The 23,710-nt window shown below is 38.2% G+C and overlaps 1 protein-coding gene across 1 annotated transcript in view; it reads right to left on the reverse strand.

Annotated features, from left to right (window-relative positions):
- The window catches only part of LOC6041009 (cold shock domain-containing protein CG9705), a 74,632-nt gene that overhangs the window by 44,070 nt on the left and 6,852 nt on the right, over positions 1-23,710 (reverse strand). The gene's annotated exons all lie outside the window — the stretch shown is intronic.

The raw sequence follows: 23,710 nt of genomic DNA on the forward strand, positions 1-23,710 counted from the left end.
CAATTTTTTTAGGATTTTTAACCGAAATTTAGTAAGATTCACGATAAACCTTCTTTCCGTGCGTTGCAAATATTTTTTTTTTTTGAACTTTATGTCCCTCAGCTTTGACCAAAGTCGCAATTTTAAAACACTTTTTTCTTTGTTGAAACCGTGGCCTATAATTTATCATTTAACTGTAAGATTATCGTTTTAACCCAAAATATGACCAACAATCGATTTTTTGACAATTTGGCTCAATTCTGAGCAAGGGTCCTGATTTTCGGTTCAATGAACAGAAACCACTCACTCATCGCCTATCAATTCGTCGCCTATTCTAACCTGCTAGCATTCATGAGCGAATGATACTCGCAAGCAGCCAGCGAGTGGCCCGAACTTTTCACTCAGCAAACAAATACATCGTGAAAATATTTGCCTACTCCGTCGCTCGACGACACTCACACACTACCATGCTCAGCGAAGAGCCATTCTCACAAAACGCCAGCGCGGCAGTCTTTTTGTTTTCCTGCCCTCAATTTGCCATCAATTTGATTTTATCTTGGAGGATGTTTCTTTGAATGGTGTCTATAATGTTATGAAATCAAAATAAATGCACAATTTAATTGATAACATTGATTTTAGGCAACCCAAATCAATGAGTATAACGCAGCGCATCAGAGAAAAAATGTTTTCAGTTCAGAGTGATCTGCGACGTTCGACCTGCCTGAGCCGTTCGGAGACTGAGCCGACTGAGAGAGAAGGAGAGTAGAAAAGAGAGTGTTCGGGAGCGAATGGTTTCAAAGTGACAAACAGTAGGAATTCATCAGGGCAGTATCGCGTCGCCTGCTATTTGTGCTCGCGAATGGAGTGGTTGATTTTGAGCAATCAGGACCCTTGATTCTGAGGACAGATTCAGATTCAGCGGGCAAAAAAAACATGGAAAAACATATATTTGGACAATTTTCGAATTTCGTTAACACGTTTTTTCAGCGTTTGTAGTGCTGGATCTCCTTTTTCAAATGCTCAGACGCTCTCTAAAAAAATTGGTCGTAGAATGCGTAGATTACGAGATAAATTTTTGGTGTTTTGGACAAAATTGCTTTGGCAAGGTCAACAACTTTTTAGAAGACAAAAAAATATCCCAAACATATTCCTGAAAAGTTAGATTTCCAAACTCAACAGTTGCCCCTTTTCATTTACAACAACTCTGCTGAAGACACCAAAGCCCCAAAATTTCACAATTTTTCGGAATATCTATTTTCCACCTTATTTTGCGATCTGAAACAAAAATCGTGATGATTGTTGATGGCGGGCACTTTCGATTGTGGGTAATTCTTTACCAACTCACACAAAATCGGGAAAAGTTGCCCCGACCCCTCTTCGATTTGCGTGAAACTTTGTCCTAAGGGGTAACTTTGGTCAATGTAGAAAGTACATTAAATTTCCCATAAAATGACATGTTCCAAAAATTTTTACAGTTGAGTTACGAAAAATGGCAGAGTTTTAAAAACTTTTTCAGTGTTTTTTTCGATGAAAAATACGTTTTTCCGGAATTCTGAGTACGCCATCAAATCGAGCATCTAATTTTACATAAAAGTCCTTTTGACACCAAATTTCTATCTCATCACCGTTTCAGACTGCAAAATATTGAAAAACACCTCTTTTTTCGCATGTTCAAAAATGGAAGGGGTCGTACCGCCCCTCCGTCACGAGATATCAAAAAACGGACCTCGGATTCATGATCAGGGACAAAAGTTACCCCTTTGGACAAAGTTACACGCAAATCGAAGAGGGGTCGGGGCAACTTTTTCCGATTTTGTGTGAGTTGGCGGAGAATTACCCTTGTCTTTCAGTTTTAGTAAAGTAACCATTCAATTTTTGTGGATTTTCTGGAAAAAATTCATGGTTAATATTAAAAAGAATTTCTACGATTTTGGTAGCATAATCCCAGACATAAAACAACCAAAAAAACGATTCAATTTACAAAGTGGCTGCGAAAGGCAGAACTTGGTGTAGGTGGTTAAGCACCACGCAAAGCTGGCTTACACACATTCGCTGTTTATGTAAATATATCACCTTTTTTTTTGGGTGGTGTGTATTTACCTATGCAAACCTCCCCTCGCTCTTTCCCCCTCCCAAACTGAAGCATTTGTAACGCTAATTCCTTTTCAGAGGATGTTTGGGCACGCTTTTGATACTTTCAATCTGCCAAACACGAAAATTATCTGAGCTTCTACCATTTATCCTGCTTGTAAGCCCTCGCACAGTGGGTTAGATTTTTCTTAGATTTTTTTTGGAACAGATTTAATCAACAATATTTTTTGGATGAACGTCAGACCAAGGAAGCCTCTACCACAACAACACAAATAAATCTCAGATAATTGTGAAGATTTGCCAATGTTTACCCAATCTTCTGAGATTATTTCAGCACTGTGTGCAAGCTATCACTTTCGTCAACGGTATCAAAATTTAAACAAGTTCCAGGAATCCTGATACAAGTACACCTAGGTCTAGCTGCTAGGCCTTCATCCCCGCTTCAAGCTTTGGGACAAATTAAATTGTCGTTCGAGGAGAATCCTCGAATCTATTTTTCTGTTTTCATCCTGTCGTTCATCATACCGCTCTGACGTAGACGACCCTTCAGCGAGCTTAACATGTTTATTTCGGGGGAGCCTGCCGTCAAGGAGAGATCGAGTATGACGAAGTAGCATCTCTCACATTAAATGTACATCCCACGGGGGTGATTACGTCTAGACAGCACACAGGTCTACATAGTGGCGAATGTTGTTGTTGTTTTTAGCTCCAAAAAAGGGACTAAGACATATTTGATAGGCTCGTGTAATTTCAGGAGGAGCAATTTGCCAATTTTGTTTTTTTGTGCTGACGAAGAATGCTTTTAAAATGAGCTGTTTGTCTGGCGAAAAAAAAAGGGCATTCGATTTTGTTTCTGAATCGTACCTCCATGATTAGTTTATTGAGTTATTTTTAGAATTGTTCAATAAACTCAATTTGAAAAGGGATAAAAAGGTTGAATAACCCGCTAAAGTAAACGTAATCCGGTTTATGTTCCTTTTCGACACAAACTTTAAAGTTCACCGGAAGCGTCCAACAATAGCCGATATTGATTGATCCCTGAATATTCATGAACTCGGCGCTCCTCCTGACCATCAACACTCCTCTCCTTTATTTCCAAACCCATCCAAGTGTTATGAACAAGGCTGGGCTGCGTGGGAATCGATGAATATTAACACTGGGTTCGATTTTCCGCGTCCCTGGGCATTCCAGGGATAGAATACACTTGACGTTTCTACCTCCACCCTTTAATACGTCAAAGTCCCTTCACTTGTTGTTATCAGTTCGAGCCCAGGCCAAACACGCATGTTGTTGCTGGTCTCAACCCCTGTTTTGACCAGTCGAGCGAACTTTATTGTCGATTATTCATTGTGTTGCTGTCGGTGAACTCGTTTCGGTGTCTTGTTCACTCTGTGGTAAATGTTACGACCATAAACTAGACGATTATCAACCTCCAGAGCAGCTATGGGTTAGAAGTGTGTAACGTTCGACTGACTTCTTCTACACCCGGCGGCATGCCTTCCTAGCTTTGAAGCTGTTGAAGGGATATAAAAAAGTATATAAGTTAAAAATTACAAAAAAAAAAAAAAATACATTTGAGTTCACCATGAACTTCAGAGTCTTCAGAACAGTAATGCTCGAAGCAATTCCCTGTCGTTGTCAACTGGCATCCTAGTTGCCATGAAACAAATCAATTTCCATGGAGACGTGTGGTACTTCAAACCCTGAATGAGCCTTCAGAATATTTACCCTCGACGCACCGGTAAACCGATTCCTGTTTCCACAATGCAATCATCCGAATACAGTGCATACAGATCAAATTGGTCGGAAAACTTTCATCCAGCTCTATAGCCGTGTCGCCTCTACTCGCTTCCTGGTCGGTTGGTAATCAAATAAAACTGAAAGCTTTCAATCTGGACAGCCAAACATTATCGTGTCACTCCACCTGTCGTAGAGCATATGGAGAAGGGGAGTATGATGGCAAAAACAGGGTTGTTCAATTTGTAACGAACAACTTGTGCTTGTTCGACGAACTCTTGTGCAAATGCGAGCAGAATCTTGAGTTACCATGCGTCTCCACTGCGTATTTTACAATCCAATACCAGTAGGCCGGCAGCGAAATTATGGTAAAGTATAGTTTGCATCAGACTTACAAATAGCTGATGCAGCTTACCTCAGTTCTCGCGCTGCTTTTAATGACTTATTTCAGAATGGTTTGGAAGCCAAATTCCGAGGCTATTAAACCTTGTGTATTGATTTTTTTTTGACACTGTGTATTGATTTTTTACTCAGATATCAATAAATAACATTCTTTGATATTTGTTGGCATTAATTAATCCCATTTTCTCATGTTTTGAACACAAGCTCCCAAGAACCCCTGCCATCCAGAGCAGTTCGAGTCGTGTGTCGATCGCGTGCGTAATGAACTTTGAGAAATTGAATCACGGCGGGAAGCCAGCAAACATCACGCACTCGCCGTACTCGCAAATATATGTCTGGTTTGGGGGTGGGGGCGCGGTGGAAATCGAAAACAAATCTTTTTTCTAGTCTGGCCAAAACAGCCGGAAATCAGCTGGCAGCCGGTGACTGTGTGTGTGTGTTTGTGGTTGTGCGCCGAAAACCTCGCTACAGCTTTTGAGCTTTTCTAGCCTTCAGCTTTATTCCTTGTTCAGTCATGTGTTGGTACCGTCAAAGTTGGAAGGTTGGGTGGGAAAAGAGAACATACGTCTTCCGCGCTACCGGCAAGGTCTCGTAAATTTAGACAAATCGAATGAAAGCCCACAAAACTACGCCTTGAGCTTGCACAGCACGAAAGCGTGCCCCTCGACATGGTGTCTACAAGTTGTTAAAAAAATTGATAGAAAAATTTTGTACAATTGCTAATTTATCGTTAAAATCAAGCTATTCGTTTGCATTCTCGAATTTTCAGCTAAAAATTCAAATGAACTAAAAATATTAGTCACGCTTTCAAATTTGCCGCAAATAATGATTTTATCGTATGTGGCAACACTGTTATTAGTCTTGCTATAATTGTTTTCTGAATCAAGTCAACTTTTAACAAAAAAACTAACTTAATCCACCTATGTGGTTGGAGCCTTCTTCACTCATTACCAACAGTAGCTGTACACAAATTTCATCTATTTTTTAGATCTGGAATAAAAAAGTATTTAAATGTCACTTAAGTGGTCATATCTCGAGACAGGGTTGCCAGATCATCAATGTTTTGGACTCGTTTGAAAGGTCTTTTGATAACCTAACTAACGATGGGTCGGATGGTGGGTCCGGACATAGTTTACATACATTTAAGTGAGATCCGGATATATGTGAAAGGTGAAGCCGTTGATCATTTTCGAAGAAAATTAATCATCACTATAAAAAATTGTGCATTAAATTCCATTTTACGAATTTCAGCACCAAAAGGAATCAGCATGTGCCGGTTGTTGCCTTCTTGAAGCCACTGAAGGAATTTTTGATCTAAATCAATTGTGCTTCAAAATTTATATAATTTTTTGGCACAGTCATTGACGTCCTAGTTAGCAATCATTGATTAATGACGATTTCCATAACTTAACAAGGAATGGAATAATCGTTACCAAAAGGAATCAGCATGTGTAGGGCACTATTCTAAACAACTTGTTGAAGGAATTTTGTCAAAATATTGAAAGCGACGCAAAATTTATATCTTTGAAGGAAAAATCATGACAATGATGGAAGTCTTCTCGTGAAAACATTGTCATTTTTTTACATAACTTTTAAACTACTTATCGAAACTTCAATCTGTATAAAACTCGATCTATGGGACCCTAAACCAAGTAGAATGCAACAGGTTCGGGTCACAAAATACAAAATTGTATCAAAAGGGTATTGCAAACATGCGAGCATTTTCTGAAACATAAATTTTTTTGGACTGTTGACATAGGACTATGTCTCTACTTACTATATTGGGGGGCCAGTTCAGAAATTCGATCCAAAGCGTCACTTTTAAGCGTTAAAAAAGGGGACATTTTGAACGCTTATATCTATTTTCCCTGTGAATCAATCCAAATCCAGGTTGGACCACCAATCGAAAGAGGAAGACTTCAGTTATCGTTTAACTACATAGATAGTTTGACTAAACATAGTTAAAGCACTTAAAACATGCAATCAAAATGAGTAATTTTTCAGTACAAATCGGACAGATGACCAATCAGAGCGAACGTATGCATTCGAGACCGCGCCCCTTTTGTGCCGTTCTGCGGCTGTGCCGCTATTTAAGCAGAAAATTTCGCAAAAGCAAGTCACTTTGGAACGAGCACTCGAACTGTGCACGTCGAGCCGGCGCGGAGCAGCAGCAGCAGCGGCCAATAGAAGAAGAGGACCAGCAACCAGAAGGAAGAACCACCGGCAGCAAAAGGAGGAAATTCGAGCGAAGCGGACCGCGTTGAAGTCACTATGATGCGGCGGTTCTCATGAAAAATGGCCAATTAGACAGTGGTGGAAAAAACCTGGAGTGGCCGGTGCAGGTTCCCCCGGGGCCTGGGGGGACATTTACAGAACCATAAGAGTTGTGGCAATATGGGTATCGACATTCATGGTTTTTGATACTGAACATAATAATGGCCATTTCGACAGTAGTGGCCATAACCTGGAGTGGCCGCTGCCCTCAAAGAAGGTTCCCCCGGGGCCTGGGAGGACATCTACAGAACGAGTTGTTGCAATATGGGTATCAAAATTCATGGTTTTTGATACTGTATGTAGCGGACTGTATTACAATGTAGCAGAACCAGTTCCGGCGTTCGAACCGGGAGGCCACACCGCAGGGATTCTTTCCGGTGATTCGCGGACGAGCAAAAATGAAAGACGTGTTTCGCTCTTGAATGCTCTTTCTAACTGACGTTTATTGTTTCTCTTCTTCTTCTTCCTCCTCAACGGCAAAACAGCACGAAACGGCGCCAAAGACGTTCACGTAGACAGACCGGCCGCGCACCGAGGGGTCGATCGCTGTTTAACCGCAAACACTGTACATGAAAATTGACATTCCGACCGTAGTGGCCACAACCTGGAGTTGCCGGTGCCCTCATGGAAGATTCACCTTGGGAGAACATTTATGACAGTTTTGCCGACAAATCTATGTAACAAAATAAAATAATCTTATTCCATGTCTTTCGGTTATGTCTCTGACATACCATCTTGAACTTTTTTTTTGTAGTTTTGTATTTTTGTATTTATGTATTTATGTATTTATGTATTTATGTATTTATGTATTTATGTATTTATGTATTTTATGTGGGTCTCGTGGCGCAGGGGTAGCGGCTTCGGCTGCCGATCCCGATGATGCTATGAGACGCGGGTTCGATTTCCGCCTTATCCACTGAGCTTCTATCGGATGGTGAAGTAAAACGTCGGTCCCGGTTTCTCCTGTCTCGTCAGAGGCGCTGGAGCAGAAATCCCACGTTAGAGGAAGGCCATGCCCCGGGGGCGTAGTGCCAATAGTTTCGTTTCGTTTTCGTATTTATGTATTTATGTATTTATGTATTTATGTATTTATGTATTTATGTATTTATGTATTTATGTATTTATGTATTTATGTATTTATGTATTTATGTATTTATGTATTTATGTATTTATGTATTTATGTATTTATGTATTTATGTATTTATGTATTTGGGACCATCCATAAACCACGTGGACACTTTTTTGGGAATCTGTTACCCCCCCATCGTGGACAATTGTCCTTACAAAAAAACTTTTTGTATGGATCGTGGACAATCGCCATACCCCCTAAAGTGTCCACGTGGTTTATGGATGGTCCCTTTATGTATTTATGTATTTATGTATTTGTTTATTTTTGTATTTTTGTATTTTTGTATTTTTGTATTTTTGTATTTTTTGTATTTTTGTATTTTTATATTTTTGTATTTTTGTATTTTTGTATTTTTGTATTTTTGTATTTTTGTATTTTTGTATTTTTGTATTTTTTTATTTTTGTATTTTTGTATTTTTTTATTTTTGTATTTTTGTATTTTTGTATTTTTGAATTTTTGTATTTTTGTATTTTTGTATTTTTTACAGCAAGTCAGTAAAATAGAACCAGCTTTTTAGGCACAATTGGAAATAAAAAAAACTTGATAAAATAATTGAAAAATTGCCTAAACTAACAAAAAAAAACTTTAAGGTGAAGCCGTTGATCATTTTCGAAGAAAATTAATCATCACTATAAAAAATTGTGTATTAAATTCAATTTAACGAATTTCAGCACCAAAAGGAATCAGCATGTGCCGGTTGTTGCCTTCTTGAAGCCACTGAAGGAATTTTTGATCTAAATCAATTGTGCTTCAAAATTTATATAATTTTGTGGCACAGTCATTGGCTCCCTAGTTGGTAATCATTGATTAATGACGATTTCCATAACTTAACAAGGAATGGGATAATATTTACCAAAAGGAATCAGCATGTGTAGGGCACTATTCTAAACAACTTGTAGAAGGAATTTTGTCAAAATATTGAAAGCGACGCAAAATTTATATCTTTGAAGGAAAAATCATGACAATGATGGAAGTCTTCACGTTAAAGAATGGCAGAAAACGGATCTTTGAAGGCACAAATGGAAAGTTATGAAAATAATTCAAAAAAGAATAGTTAAAATAGTCCAAAAACTAGCTGGAATAACAAGAAAAACGCTATCACTATCATAAAATCTAGCTAATCTACAAAATTATTATTTTTTGTTCCTTTCTGAGCGTAAGTTTTCACCATGTCCCAAAGGTGAAGTCTATTTCTAAAGAAGTCGAACATATGTGCAATCTACGGGCGTGATACCAGAGTTGTAGCACAATGTTGTTTATCGTTGTAGGGGCTATATTTTTGAGCTGCGCTGTTTATTTGTGTTTGTATATGGCGATATGGGATACACATCCTATAAGTTTTCGTCTATTTTAAGCCTTTTCTGTCTGACGCTTTTTAAAATAAGTCGAGACGTAACCCTTTTCCGTGCGTCTTTTGTTTAGGTGGTGACGCATTTGGTTAAATTTTGTAGACTTTTTTCAATGGAACCAACATTGCTGATGCTACCTTAAACGGTTCTAGCAATTGATTGCATTGTTTCAATTTGTAGACTACATTTGGTTCGACCTTTCGCTCGCGTGGGCTATTTATAATTAGAACCGTAGAAATTAATCGCTCCTCACGGTACAGGCATTGGCGATACTTCGCAGCATGATTCCTTTCAGGGATACCGAATTCGAGAGTGAGACGGACTGGCCGCGGAACCACTTAATATATTACCACCGAAAACCAATTCCCTGTCAGCAAGCCAAACACGATAATACGATTTCCGAGTAGTACCACTCAATCAGCATGCCAGCGACGACCCAATCAAATTGTTCCCGCACCCCCCAACTTCTTGTCCAAGAAGCCATACCGGAACAGAACAAACGAGGGCCAGGAAACCGGGAGACATTGGTAATGACATTTTATTACGTTTTCTGCGTGCCCCCGGAACTGTGCAAATGTAAATAATGTAATTTTCCCTTTTCCCCAATTTACCCATTTCCCACTGGTGAAGCTCCAAATCAAAGGAAATGTGTCCTGCTGGCTAATCCACGTGGTCTCGTCGGGTGTGAAGCTCAACAGTTGAGTCGGTGGTGGGAAATGTGCGGGATTTCATTTGAAAGGAGCCGCATGGTGAGTTCCCTTTCCCACACAGAAAAAAATATGTAAATTTACACAGCACGTAATTACTGTTTCTTATGTAAACTCCCTCAATGTAATGTTGAAATATAATGTAAAGAGTAAAAAGTCATGGAAATTACTCTAATGTAAATCTAAATCTAATGTAAATCATGAATCTAATGGAAACGTTGAGCATGGAAACTCAAATCTGATGAATTTCTACCCGTGTTCGGCTTCCTGTAAATTCCTATTCAATGTAAATCATATGTCCAATGTATTTCTGCCAAACGTTGACTTCAAAACTATCCGAACTAAAAATAGTAATATTTGGTTCTCTTTCTATCGCTCTCAAACTTTGCTGGCCCACTGCCTGAGCCTCGCCCTGAACAAGTTGATGCTTTAGCCGCTCGTTTATAAAATGCGAAGATGGCTCAGTCGGCAGCGGGTAGCAGCAGTAACACCGAACATCCTACCCGTCGTCCGTTCGATTCCAGTCCAGCGTTATTCCACTTGGCCTTCGACGAGAAAGCGTCCCCTACCTGTGAAACAATTTTTTTAAATCATAATTTCCTTTTGCTGCTCGCTTCACTCATTTTAAAATAGAACATAGGCCACACCCTTTTCCTACTGCAATCCAAGTCGAGCTTCTCATTCCCATTGGCTAATCAGAATTAGTTGATTTGAACTAGTGTAAATTCCAAAAGTAATGTAAATTCGAAAACTAATGTAAATTTTCGAAACTAATGTAAATTTCCAATGAATCTAATGTAAATTTCCAATGAACCTAATGTAAATATACATCAATTATCATGATACCTTTTGGTACATGATAAATAATGTAAATTTACAGAAATATTTTTTTCTGTGCAACACTAAACTCTGTAAGCTCTGCAAAGTGTCAGTGCGTGACGAGATTGCCATGTACTGAAACCGGCCACCCCTCCCGGGGTGAGATCATTTCACTAAAAGTAATGTCGACTGCGCGAGAGCTCATAAAATATGGAACAACACAGCCAGCAGGTTAACTGGGCCGTGAAGGAGAAACTCAAGCAGTGTCAGCTGGAGGTCCTCCGCCGGAACCAACAAACGAACGGAAACGGAATATGGATCCTGGCATGGGTGGTGCGTTTTATGGCGAGCTGCTTTTTAATTTACACAGTTGTGCTCAGGTTAGCTGGCTTGCACTATTTACCATCGTTCTAGTTTTGTTTCAGCTGCGAGGTTTATTCAAGGTTTGCTACTTCTAGAAGTTGCAACAAGCACTATTTTTGAAGAAGAGTTAACTAAACTGATAACTGAAAAAATTAAAAAAACACTTTTTGTTATTTTAACAGTATTTGTTATTGAAATGGTATGAATTTAGTTATTACCGTCTGTTGGGGATCGTACATGAATCACGTGGCCAGCATTTTTTTTATTTTAACAAAAAAATAGCATAATTAGCTCGCCTTTACAAAGCTCCATACAATTTTGTTGGCTGAGCCATTCTCTATGATTTTTTTTATTTTTAATGCTATTTTTGCAAAACTGTGACTAAAGAAGACATTTTTTGTCATCGATTCGTCCATAAGTTTTCCATAAAAATGAGACAGTTGTCCATACAAAAATGGCATGTAAATATTCGAAATCTATGTCCAGAAAACGTTTATGGTCTTGATTTGGTAATTAGTATGAAACTTTGTTCATCAATTCTTTAGGTCCAAATAAGCCATTATGCATCATTAGTATCTTCATACAAGTCTCCATACAAATTTGGGGACTCCATCGAAAAGTGCTAAGTAAACATTCAAAAAATTGTATCTTAAGAACAGTGTTGCAAATGAGTGATAAAAAAGCTATCAATAGATTATCTCTGCTCCAAAAATATCTGAGAGTATAGTGGCCGTAACTATAGCTTGTGAGATCTCTTCTTATGCCTCGTGATTCCCAGCGATGTCATTCTCTCTCTATCACTCTTTCCCTTTTCCTCGACTATGCCCTCTCACCGCATAGTCTCTCAATCTCTCCGAAAACTGCAATGAGAGAACGCGAGAAGGCGATTAGGAGCCGACCACGCATGACGTCCCGTTAAACTGCGTTTGCGAAATTGGTTTTGTGGCGGCTTTTGTGGTTAAACGCTGTTGTGGTAGGATGAACGTAGAAGCGGGAATGAGAGAGAAAAGGAAAATGTCAATCGCGAGTGGGTAAACACGAAAACGTGTTCGGCTATGTTCGGCGCTGAGAGTTTCAATGAAGAGAGAAGGGCAGTTATATTTGAGGCATGAATATTCAGGCGGGATAATTGTAGTTGCTGAGAGCTGATATTTTGATATTTTAACAACCCTGCTTAAGAATGAATTCTCTGATCGATTTGATGTCCTTAGCTCCCAACGAGAAAATTCTGAACCCATTGAATTAGAAAAGAATGAAAAACATGCAGCTCACGTTGGGGTTCGATCCCACTATGGGCCATCTCCATACAAACAGGCGGCCAAATTATTTTTTTGCTTTTTAAATGTTTTTTCAGACAAATTTGGGTAATTGTATGGTATTGAAATGATATACGTCGATTTTTATGACTTTTCATGTTTTTCAATAGTTGATTGTTTATAATAAATAGTCTTTTCATACATTTGCAAGTGCAACAGAATTGCGTATATATTGTATTGCAAGTTTATATTATTAAATTATGGATAAGCTAATACATCCCCACTTTAAGGACACAACCCCTCCCTCCTGTTTCTTTCAACCACCCCCTCTCCACCCTCCAACAAAATTTTGTTAAGCGTAATAAATTCATTTTAAGTCAAATATTTATTATTTACTGCTGTGTGTTTCTTTTGTGAGTCCATGCCATATAACTTGAGACCCCCTACCCTAACAGAAAAATTAATTTTATTCAAAATATTAACTATGAAGTAAAACGATAAAAATAGAGTTTGTGACAGCTTCAGGATATGTTAAAGGTATTTTTTATGATGTTTTATACTAACCGACATAGAACTTAAAAGTGAATCAGTTTCATGGATTGATCGCAGAAATTCATCATGCTAAGTCAACATTTTGCTGAATACTTTTTCCGGTATCAAACTGAGATTCTCCAGTTTCGCTTGAGAAACTTCGGTACGAATACCTTATTTTGACTAAGGTACTCAATGTAGGCAACAGAAAATTCCAATAAAGTCATTTCGAACTTCTTGAAACCAGGTATTGATTTTTGAAGCGACGATGCCCACGAAGTAGGTAGCAAAGCAAGTGAAATAAACGGGCGCATATGTAGATTGCAGCAAATTTTGATAAAACGTAAATGTTCAAAATGGCATATCTCCGAAAACGCAAAAATCGCAGGCTGGAAATTTCAGCAATGTTAGATTATAATCCAATCTTTCAAGTGATCTTAGTTTCATGTTTAGCATCGGTTAGCAAAAAAAGTACTCGATTAACAAACACAAAAAAATATGATTTGTCAAAAAAATGCTCCAGTTATTCGATGAAAACTTCAGTTTTTGGTTTAGAAACTACATTATATATTACATTCTGCGTGTATCCTCCAGAGCAAGCAGCAGTGAAGTGCTCAGAGCTCTAAAAGTTTTTTCGAATTTTCCGCCGCAATCGACCGTGATTACCCGCGAGTTTGCTTCACCAGCATGCCGAAGGCCGGCCGTGGCCGTGGCAGTTCGAGTGCGGCCTCGAAAAACCCGCGAAGTTCGTCTACCGGCCGAGTGCAAAAGGTAAACAAAACAACGCCGCCGCGTCGTCCGCCATCGCGCAGGGAGCGTGTGCGCTGATGGATTCAATCCGGAGTTATTACACGCTAATTACCGTGTCCAGGATCGCAGCCCTATAAGAAGCAGACTCCGTTCAGGTACTTCCGGCAATCTGTCCACCGGTGGCGCATCAACATCTGCTAACATTCCCACCAGTAACAAGTTCGCGAGACTGAGTGACGAGGAAAGCTACAACAACAACACCGACGGTAGCAGCACTACCGATGACGACGACGACGATGGACGTGCACGCAAAAAAGGTAGTACGACAAAAAAAGTTAATTCTCCGAAGGAACGGCGACCACCTCCAATTTTTGTTTTGGATACGTTGGCGGACGATGTTGACGAGTTGCTGGAAGGCCTCCAATATAGTCTGAAAATTGGCAAATCGAAAGTTCAAGTGATTACTTTCACCAAAAAGAATTTCGATCTGGTGGTGAAAGAACTGAAGCGTAGCAACTTCAAGTTCTACACATTCGATCCAGTTGAGAAGACCGCTGTTAAGGTAGTCCTGCAGGGCTACCAAGACCGCCCAATCGCCGACCTGAAGGGACACCTCTCGGGTGCCGGAATAACGCCACGGGAGATAAAAGTGCTCTCGCGCAAGACAACGGTAACAGGTACACACACACTGTACCTGTTGTACTTCGACCGCGGCACCGTCAAAATCCAAGACCTGCGTCGGACTAAGGCGTTGGACGGTTTTTGGGTAAACTGGCGGTTTTACTCCAAAAACCCAATGGACGTTGCACAATGCCACCGTTGCCAGAAGTTCGGCCACGGCTCGCGGAACTGCAACCTCCGCCCCGCTGCGTGAAGTGCGGTGAAACACACCTCTCGGAGAAGTGTGCACTGCCGTGCAAGGCGGACTTGGGGGACAAGGCAGAGCAAACCAAGGCGCGCATTAAGTGCGCCAACTGTGACGGCAACCATACCGGTAATTACCGCGGATGCGTCGCGCGCAAGGCCTACCTCGAGGAGCAGGAAAAGAGGAAGAAGAAAGCAGCAGCATCCCACCCTTCTCAGCGGAATACGAGCTCTACCGTTCCTGCAGCTGGACAGCGTACGGTTCCAGCGGACAACCCAGCGTTCCCTCCTGGATGGGGGCGATCGTTCGCCAGCGTGGTCGCTGCCGGCAGCGGGGATGCGGCCCAGCAAGAAGTAACCGGAGAAGATCTCTTCACCTTGCCGGAGTTCTTTGCTCTAGCGGGTGAGATGATGACGCGGTTTCGGACCTGCCGTAACAAGGCGGAGCAATTTCTGGCCCTCGGGGAGCTAATGATTAAGCACATCTACAATAGATAAAAAAAACTGTGATCTAGTTTATGCTTTTTCTATTTCTATCCCCTTTCCTTTGCAATTGCAGTAAGTTTTTTCTATTTTTTTCTTACTCTTGGTAATCTCTAAGTGATAAGCAATAATCGTGCCAAAATGGATTGAGATTTAACACACAGCTGAAAGGAACTCCAAAACTCTGTTATGTACTGCGAATGAACTGATTGTTACATGATTATTCACTAATAAAACCGAATTAAAAAATTAAATTACATTATATCTATTAATAGTTTCAAAGCTTATCTCATTACCTTTCCAACGATGTATATTTGTCCTAGTAAAACATTTAAAATGGTTGAGCTATGTTAACATTAAACAATCAGCCTTTTTTTACGAAAAACGCTAGTTTTTTACTCCATTTTTTGACTTTCAGCTTGCGTATCTCCGTAACGAATAAACTTAGAGCTTTGAAAATTTGGATTTTTCTTAGTTAGAATGTTTACTTTCGAGAAAAAAATACCAAAAAATATTTGGAGAAGGTAACTTTTTTGAAACTTGGCCACCCAATGTACCATAGTGGATCCCCTGCCCTTTGGGTTGGCAAGCAAAAATGCGTTCCGTTTGACAGTGGAGCATTGGTAGCTCAAGGAGGACTGAATATACAGCAATTCCCCACGAAAACAGCATGATTCGAAAAAAAAGTACTCCGATCGGGCCCAAGACTTTTCTGGGGGTTCCTTGGCCGAAATAATTATACGTATGTTTTTTTGTTTGGCCATTAGGGTGACATACGCCGTGTTAGGGTGGTCCGAAAAATGGCATGTTTCGTCATTTTTCGCAAAAACCACATTTTTTCAAAAATCATAACTCCGCGCCATTTCATCCGATTTTAGCTGTCTTAGACGCAAAAGAAAGGTGATTAGTTTGGCTATTTAGGAAATATAGTAAGACCCAATCAAATCAATCCGAATTCTGAAACGGAATCTAATTAGAATCTCATACAAATTCCGTTTCAAACGCAACAACCGGTTCGAACACGGAACCGGTTGTTGCGTTTGAAACGGAATTTGTACACGATTCTAATTAGATTCCGTTTCAGGATTCGGATTGATTTGACTGGGGAAGTTTCAAAAATCTAGCTTAACATTTGAAAAGGTCGTATGAAAACTTAAAATGCTGTTTTGAAGGTCATGGGACCAAAGAGCCTTTGTCTGAAAATATTTTTATCGGATTCTTCCGAAAATTTTACATTATATATCAAAAAATGTCGAAGTTATGTTTTCGATACTCTGAGATACGATTTTTTGAAAATAAAAACTGAGGTTTTCGACGCGCCACGCGCAAAAATGGGAAAATGTCGAAAATGTCAACGGGAAAAAATCGACTTTTTTCACTAAAAATGCGATAACTTGAACATTTCAGCGATGACGAATACGCAACTTTTGGTAGGTACCCTAACATGTATACAGCTAAAATCGGATGAAATGACGCGGAGTTATGATTTTTTGGGTCCTGCCTCGGTGGAGTCGCTGGTTGGCAGTTGGACTAACAATCCAAAGGTCGTCAGTTCGAATCCCGGCGTGGATGGAAGCTAAGGTGTAAAAAGAGGTTTGCAATTGCCTCAACAATCAAGCCTTCGAACACCTAGTTTCGAGTAGGAATCTCGTAATCGAGAACGGCAAGGCAATGCTGTAGAGCGAATAATTTGATTTTTTTTTGAAATTTTGATATTTTGCAGCGTTTCTGTGTTATAGTCACTTTTAGGGTAAATTCAAAAATCGACATTTTGTGTAGTTGTGTAAGTGATCAATTATTTGCTCTTTATTATTTGATTTAGTTTGACCAATTCGTTGAGCAGACAAACAAAAATTCTCTCAAGATGATAACAGACCAACAACAAATCAAATACATTCCATCTGAATGGTTATCCGAACCGCATTCTCCTAGAGCGATGTGTTCCTCTATAAGTTTCCCACAGCTAATTGAAAGATTCCAAACGCCTTTTCACCCAACTCTGTTCTTCCACACTCACAGATTGGCACAGATTGCCCTCGCTACATCTTGGGCTCGAGGCAAAGCATGAATCAATAAAGTTATGTGTTCTTCTCTATTGGCAAACGAATTTCCAATTTAGCGACCAGCTACTCTTTTTTGCTGCTGCTGCTGCTCTAGGGGTTGACCATCACAGCGCTCTGCTCTCTATTGAATCCAATCTAGTGCCTCGCTGGACCAAAAAGAGTGTGTTTACCAACGAATCAATTTTGATTGGATGGAATGGGGGAGGCGGGTGCTTCAAAACGCTTTGACCTTGCTAATATCCCAGAGACGCCGAGAAGCGCTTGGCCAGAACTTGGTTGGTTTGAGACGAAGTCGCCCGAAAACGCAACAAGTGGACACTGATTGCGACACTGGCCCTAATTAAACCCATTTTTCATGGCTTTTGTATGTTTGGTCCTCACACGTCCTGTCGGGATTACGTCGAGTAAAGGCCAAAGGGGCAAACCGAGCACCGTTTCTATCTGTCTCTTTTGCCGGGTGTAAATCAAGAGTGAGACTAAAACAACAACCAGAAGTCAACGTGGGGAAAGGTATGCGGAACGCGACGACTCTTCCTTCCAACCTAACTTTTCTCATCCTTCTGCGAGTCATCTAGGGATGCGAGCTGGTTTTGCTGCTTGGGGGCGCAAACCACAATCTAGGCGACGAAATATTCCTGTAAAAGGATTCCAAGGAGCACGTTCCACTCGAGCTTCACACATTCCATTGTCGCCCGTTTTCATAATCTTTGGCGAGAGACGACGGGAGACGAACAGTGAGAAAATGTGTAAAACATCAAGAAAGCTTTAAAGAAGCTCCCAACGAAGAGGATTGATTGATTCAAATCTGAAAAAATCAGGGAAACAAATTATGCTTTTGTTTTATTTGTTAAGTTATTGAAAAAAAAAAAAATCGGAAATCATCGGTGATTTTATTGGGTTTCAGACTTAACTTCGTCATGTTTTTATGAAAGCAAAATAGCAAAGCAATCCACTTTAACGACCCCCGGGTCTTTTGTGGTCTCTGTTGCAAGTTTCTGCTCATTTCTAGGCGTCCGAAGGTTTTGAGTAGTGAGTCATGAAAGCAATTCCAGCCCAAAACAGGATTTTTAAAGAACTTTTTTACTTTATTGAAATTTGAGTACTTTTGAAAAAATACGCTATTTTGTGAAACTCTTAGTGTTTCCAAAAAAAATATGGACTGTATAAATTTTTAAAAAATGCATTTTTTCAATATTTTATAACCGCTATTTCTAAATCACATTAGAGCAGTTTATGGGTCATACTTTATCAAAAATAGGACAGCGAAAAAAATGTTTTTTGTATTTTGATTACCATCATGTGGGCCGAATCGGGACTACAATATGAATAGGAACAACACGTTTTAAAGCAGTTAAAAGCTTTAAATTTGGAAATAGATGTACACTAGGGTGCCCAGGATATGGGACTTTTTTTTCGAAACCTCGCTCCACAAGCTGAATATTGTTCCTTGACCTTTTTAGGACTCTGTGCCAAATATGAGCAAAATCGTTGATACTCGATGGTGAGGTTTGTATGGGAAAAATCGAAAAGATGTAAAAAAAATTCCAAATGTGAGATTCTTATTAGAAATTTAATGCTCTACAACTTTGTAAAAAAGTCATTTTTGTATGAAAAACATTTTTTTCGCCTCCAACTTCAAGCTCGGGTATCAATAGGCTAATCTCAACCAATTTCGCTCAAAATTTGCACAGATTCTTAAAATGACCCAAAAACCGATTTCCGCTTGTGGAGCAGGAAGTCATTTTTTTCTGGGCACCCTAATGTACACATTTTGTTGGTATGATCAGACCCGAAACCACTCAAAAATATCAAATCAGCTGTCCCAATTCGCCCCTTGTGTCCCAATTCGCCCCAGATGACGGTATCCGAAGTTTCGATTATCCGAAGTGAAATTTCGCCAAGACCTTCGGATAATCGAGTCTCGACTGTACTTTCAAAAAATACGGTATTTTGTGATTATTCGAGAATTTTATTTAAAAATAACTCTAATAATGTGAGAATGCATAACAATTTTTGCTTCGTTTGATACCCATATGAGCCATTCTCCACAAAATCGGTATTTTTTTTAGAATTTTAATTTTTGTATTTTTTTAATCCTACTTAAACTTTTTTGGCGCCTTCGGTATGCCCAAAGAAGCCATTTTGCATCAGCTGTCCATAAAAAAATGATGTATGAAAATTCAAAAATCTGTATGTTTGAAGGAATTTTTTGATCGATTTGGTGTTTTCGGCAAAGTTGTAGGTATATCAAATATGGACTACACTGAAAAAAATGATACACGATAAAAAAAATTTTGGTGATTTTTTATTTCACTTTTTGTCACCAAAACTTTATTTGCAAAAAAACACTATTTTATTTTTTTTTTATTTTTTGATATGTTTTAGAGCACATAAAATGCCAACTTTTAAGAAATTTCCAGGTTGTACAAAAAATCTTTGAGCGAGTTATGAATTTTTGAATCAATATGATTTTTTCAACAAATCGAAAAATTGGTCGCAAAAATTTTTCAACTTCATTTTTCAATGTAAAATCAAATTTGCAATCAAAAAGTATTGTAGTGAAATTTTGATAAAGTGCACCGTTTTCAAGTTAAATCCATTTTTAGGTGACTTTTTTGAAAATAGTCGCAGTTTTTCATTTTTTTTAAATTAGTGCACATGTTTGCCCCACTTTTGAAAAAATATTTTTGAAAGGCTGAGAAAATTCTCTATATTTTGCTTCTTGAACTTTGTTGATACGACCCTTAGTTGCTGAGATATTGCCATGCAAGTGTTTAAAAACAGGAAAATTGATGTTTTCCAAGTCTCACCCCAAAAAAACCCACCATTTTCTAATGTCGATATCTCAGCATTTAATAGTCCGATTTACAATGTTGAAATATGAAACATTCGTGATTTTCCGATCTTTTCGAAAACAATATTTTCAAAAAAATAAAATCAAGACTAACATTTCAAATGGGCCAAAATTCAATATTAAGCCCTTTTGAAATGTTTGTCTTTGTTTAAAAATTTTTAAAATATATTTTTTTCGAAAAGATCGGAAAATTTCACAAATGTTTCATATTTTAACATTGTAAATCGGACCATTAGTTCCTGAGATATCGACATTAGAAAATGGTGGGTTGTTTGGGTGAGACTAGTGCGTCCATCCCGGGAATTCCCGGGACAAAAATCCCGGGATTTTTCCAAAACCGGGAATTCTCAAATCCCGGGATTTTTTATAATTTGTCCCGGGAATTCCCGAAATTGAAAAAAAAAATCAATTTTTGGACCGGAAATACATTTTTTGGTGGAAATACATTAATAGTTGAATACATAATAATCGATAAGAATTTAAAAGCATTAAAATTTGTATTCAGCATATATCAGCAATAATTTGGCATATTCGTGAAAATTGTTAAATTTGAGCTCACAGATTCACAAAATTCCTAGTGTTCTAAATATTTTTTATTTATCTCACTATATTTTTTAAAGACTGGTTATTACATTTATAAATATTAATAATTTTAAAAATTGGAAAATATATTTAACTATTCAGACTTTTCCCAGTTGGCCAAAGCAGAATAAAAAAACAAAAAATATATTTTTAATTTGTTTTGAGAGGTTACATGCATGTAGAAAATGCACGAAAAAATCAACTTGAAAGATGATCACTCCTGAAAGTTTCATGAAGATATTTCATTATTAAACTGATTAAGACGATTTGAGCACAAAATTTTGCCATGCGCAAAGCAAACTGTCAAACTTTGTGAACATTTTTTTCTCAGATAGGATGGACCAAATTGGCTGAAATTAGGGAGAAGACTCACAAGGCCTCCCGTGTGCATGACGATGCCCGATTTATGAATTTTGCATATTTGAAAAATGCAAGAATCAAAAGCTCTCTAGCTTTTATATGAAAAACATAAAAATATTTTTATCTTATTTAAAAATAAACTTTTTTGAATATCGGCCTTCGTCAGGCACCGGAACCAGTTTAACGAGTGTTAACCAAAATTATGAGCCGATTTGGTCAAAGCAGTGTTGAGATATCGTGGCAACCATTTTTTGAAACTTCCAACTTCAAATTGTTATATCTCGGCAATGGTACAACCAAAAGTTTTCAAATTTATGTTGTTGATAGATGAAAATATATATTTTAATGTCTTGAAAATAGATTTGAAAAAGTTCAAATGTGTTCTCATACAAACCTCTGACATTTATGTCGATTTACAATTTTGTAACCCCTTAAGCTATTTAAAAGCTATCGTCTATGTTTAGATATAAGTGTAGATTATCACCAATTAATATAATTGAGCTAATTTTATGATTTTAAGCTTGACAACATAACAAATACAGTCAACCCCCGGTGGTTGGTCACTTTTTCGTTTGACACTTTATTAGTTTGTACCCCGTTGGTTGGCCAAAGTCAAACGAAAAAGTGACGAACTGTCACTTTTTACACGGCACTCACACACACTATCAAAACAAACGTTTGATAATGTGTATGAACTCCGTGTAAAAGGGGTGTCATACTAAAAAGAGACCCCGTTCGTTTGACAACAGTTGGTGTCAAACCATCGGGGTTTGAGTGTATGTGAAAAATATAGATTTTATGAATGTTTAAAAAAATCCCGGGATCCCGGGAATTCCCGGGATTTCAAAAATATTTTTCCCGTTTCCCGGGAAATTCAAAACCCGGGAAAATTGGACGCCCTAGGTGAGACTTAGAAAACATCAATTTTCCTGTTTTCAAACACTTGCATGGCAATATCTCAGCAACCAAGGGTCGTATCAACAAAGTTCAAAAAGGCAAAAAATATAGAGAATTTTCTCAGCTTTTCAAAAATATTTTTTTCAAAAGCGGGCAGACATGTGCACTAATTTAAAAAAATATTAAAAACTTCGACTGTTTTCAAAAAAAAAATCACCTAAAATGGATTTAACTTGAAAACGGTGCAGTTTATCAAAATTTCACTAAAGTACTTTTTGATTGCAAATTTGATTTTACATTGAAAAATGAAGTTGAAAAATATTTACAAACTATATTTCGATTTTTTGAAAAAAAAATAGATTTTTTGAAAAGTTGGCATTTGATGTCCTCTAAAACATATCAAAAAATAATAAAAATAAAAATAGTGTTTTTTTGCAAATCAAGTTTTAGGCCGATGCAAATATTTTTAAAAGTTTTTGTCCCTCGGCTCTGGCCGGAGTCGAGGGGGGGGGGGGGCAAAAATAAAAAATATAAATATTTAAATAACATGCCATAGTTTCAACATTTGCATGGAAAAAGTGTTTTAAAATGTATTTTACACTAGTTCAATTGTTTTGCAATAACAGTTTTCAAAAAATGTTAAATTTGACGAAAACAAAAATTTTAGCGAAAAAAAAACTTTAGCGATAGTAGACATCGAAAATTTTCAAAAATTCAAAAGACTTTTAAATCAACCCAAACATGCTAGAATTGATTTTAACTAATTGCACTTAAATATTCATAAAAATATTGAAGATTTTTGAAAAAATCTTTTTTTCGCCCCCTGATTTTTCGGGCCAACATTAAAGGGGGGGGGGACAAAAACTTTAAATAAAATTTGTACCAGCCTTAGTGACAAAAAGTTAAATAAAAAATCACCAAAAAATTTTTTACCGTGTATATTTTTTTTTTAAGTGTAGTCCATATCCATACCTACAACTTTGCCGAAGACACCAAATCGATCAAAAAATTCCTTAAAAAGGTACAGATTTTTGAATTTTCATACATCATTTTTGTATTGACAGCTGCCAAATTTGTATGGAAAATTATATGGCGAATCTAATGATGCAAAATGGCTTCTTTGGGCATACCGAATGCACCAAAAAAGTTTCAGTCGGATTAAAAAATATAAAAAAAAATCGAATGACCGACATCTGAGAGAACTGCTCATATTGCAAATTATGAAGTTTTGTATATTTTCTTAGAAACACAACATTTTGTGAACATTTTAGTTTTTTTTACAAAAAAAAAAAAAAACTCAATGTTGAAAAAACAGAGGTGATTTATGTGCTTGCCATTTTCGGCAACTTATATAATGTGAGACTTGATTTTTTTGAGATTTTTCATATTTTTAAACATGCCATCGACGTGCCTCCCGAGCAACGGTGCTATGAAAAGGATTTCTTTTTAGGATACAATTCAGGATTCTTGCCACTAAAATCGACATTTTAAAGTAATGGGTAATTTGAAGCAACCCTCAATTTATTTTAAGAACAAAAATAATTTAACCGTATCACTTAGCATTGTCGCTTATTGAAAATAAAAAGCTTCTTCGCTTGATAACTCCACTGTGTTTGTTCTACTCCAGCATCTTAAAAGTCCCTGTCGATCATCCCTCTCAGGCGGGTCGAAGAAAACCGCAGCGTGCGATATTTTCCACCATAAATTGCTCCCCTGCCGTGGCCCACGTGGTTCAAGTTATCCACCAGTCGCCATCCCAACACCTCCCCACCTGTTCCTTGGTTTTAATTATAGCTTGCAGGTCGTTAAAGAGTAATGGGAAAACGATTTATTAAAAACCCCTTCAGGGAGGCACTTCTCTCACCGGCATCGCTGATGGATTGGAGCCGTTGTTGATGGCTTTGCTCGGCTTTCAGTGCGATTGACGTGGTACATGGTTTGGAAATTAGTTTCAAAGCTGATTCCGATTACCGATCGCCGACGTGCCAACGGAGCTACGACGCTATGGAAAGGACTGTTTGCATCAATGTTAAGGTGACTCGTCAATGGCCAAGATTTGGTAGAAAATATAAAATGATAATCTTTTTTTCGACATCCAGTTCTCCCTCCATACCATCTATCTTAGTTTCACCATCCAATCAGCCCAAAAAACATACCAGAGAAGAGAATTAAAGCCCATGAACACCTGCGCCACCTGGCGTGCTGCAAATGATCCCGAC

Source organism: Culex quinquefasciatus, chromosome 3 (genome assembly GCF_015732765.1).
Source record: "Culex quinquefasciatus strain JHB chromosome 3, VPISU_Cqui_1.0_pri_paternal, whole genome shotgun sequence".
NCBI lineage: Eukaryota > Metazoa > Arthropoda > Insecta > Diptera > Culicidae > Culex > Culex quinquefasciatus.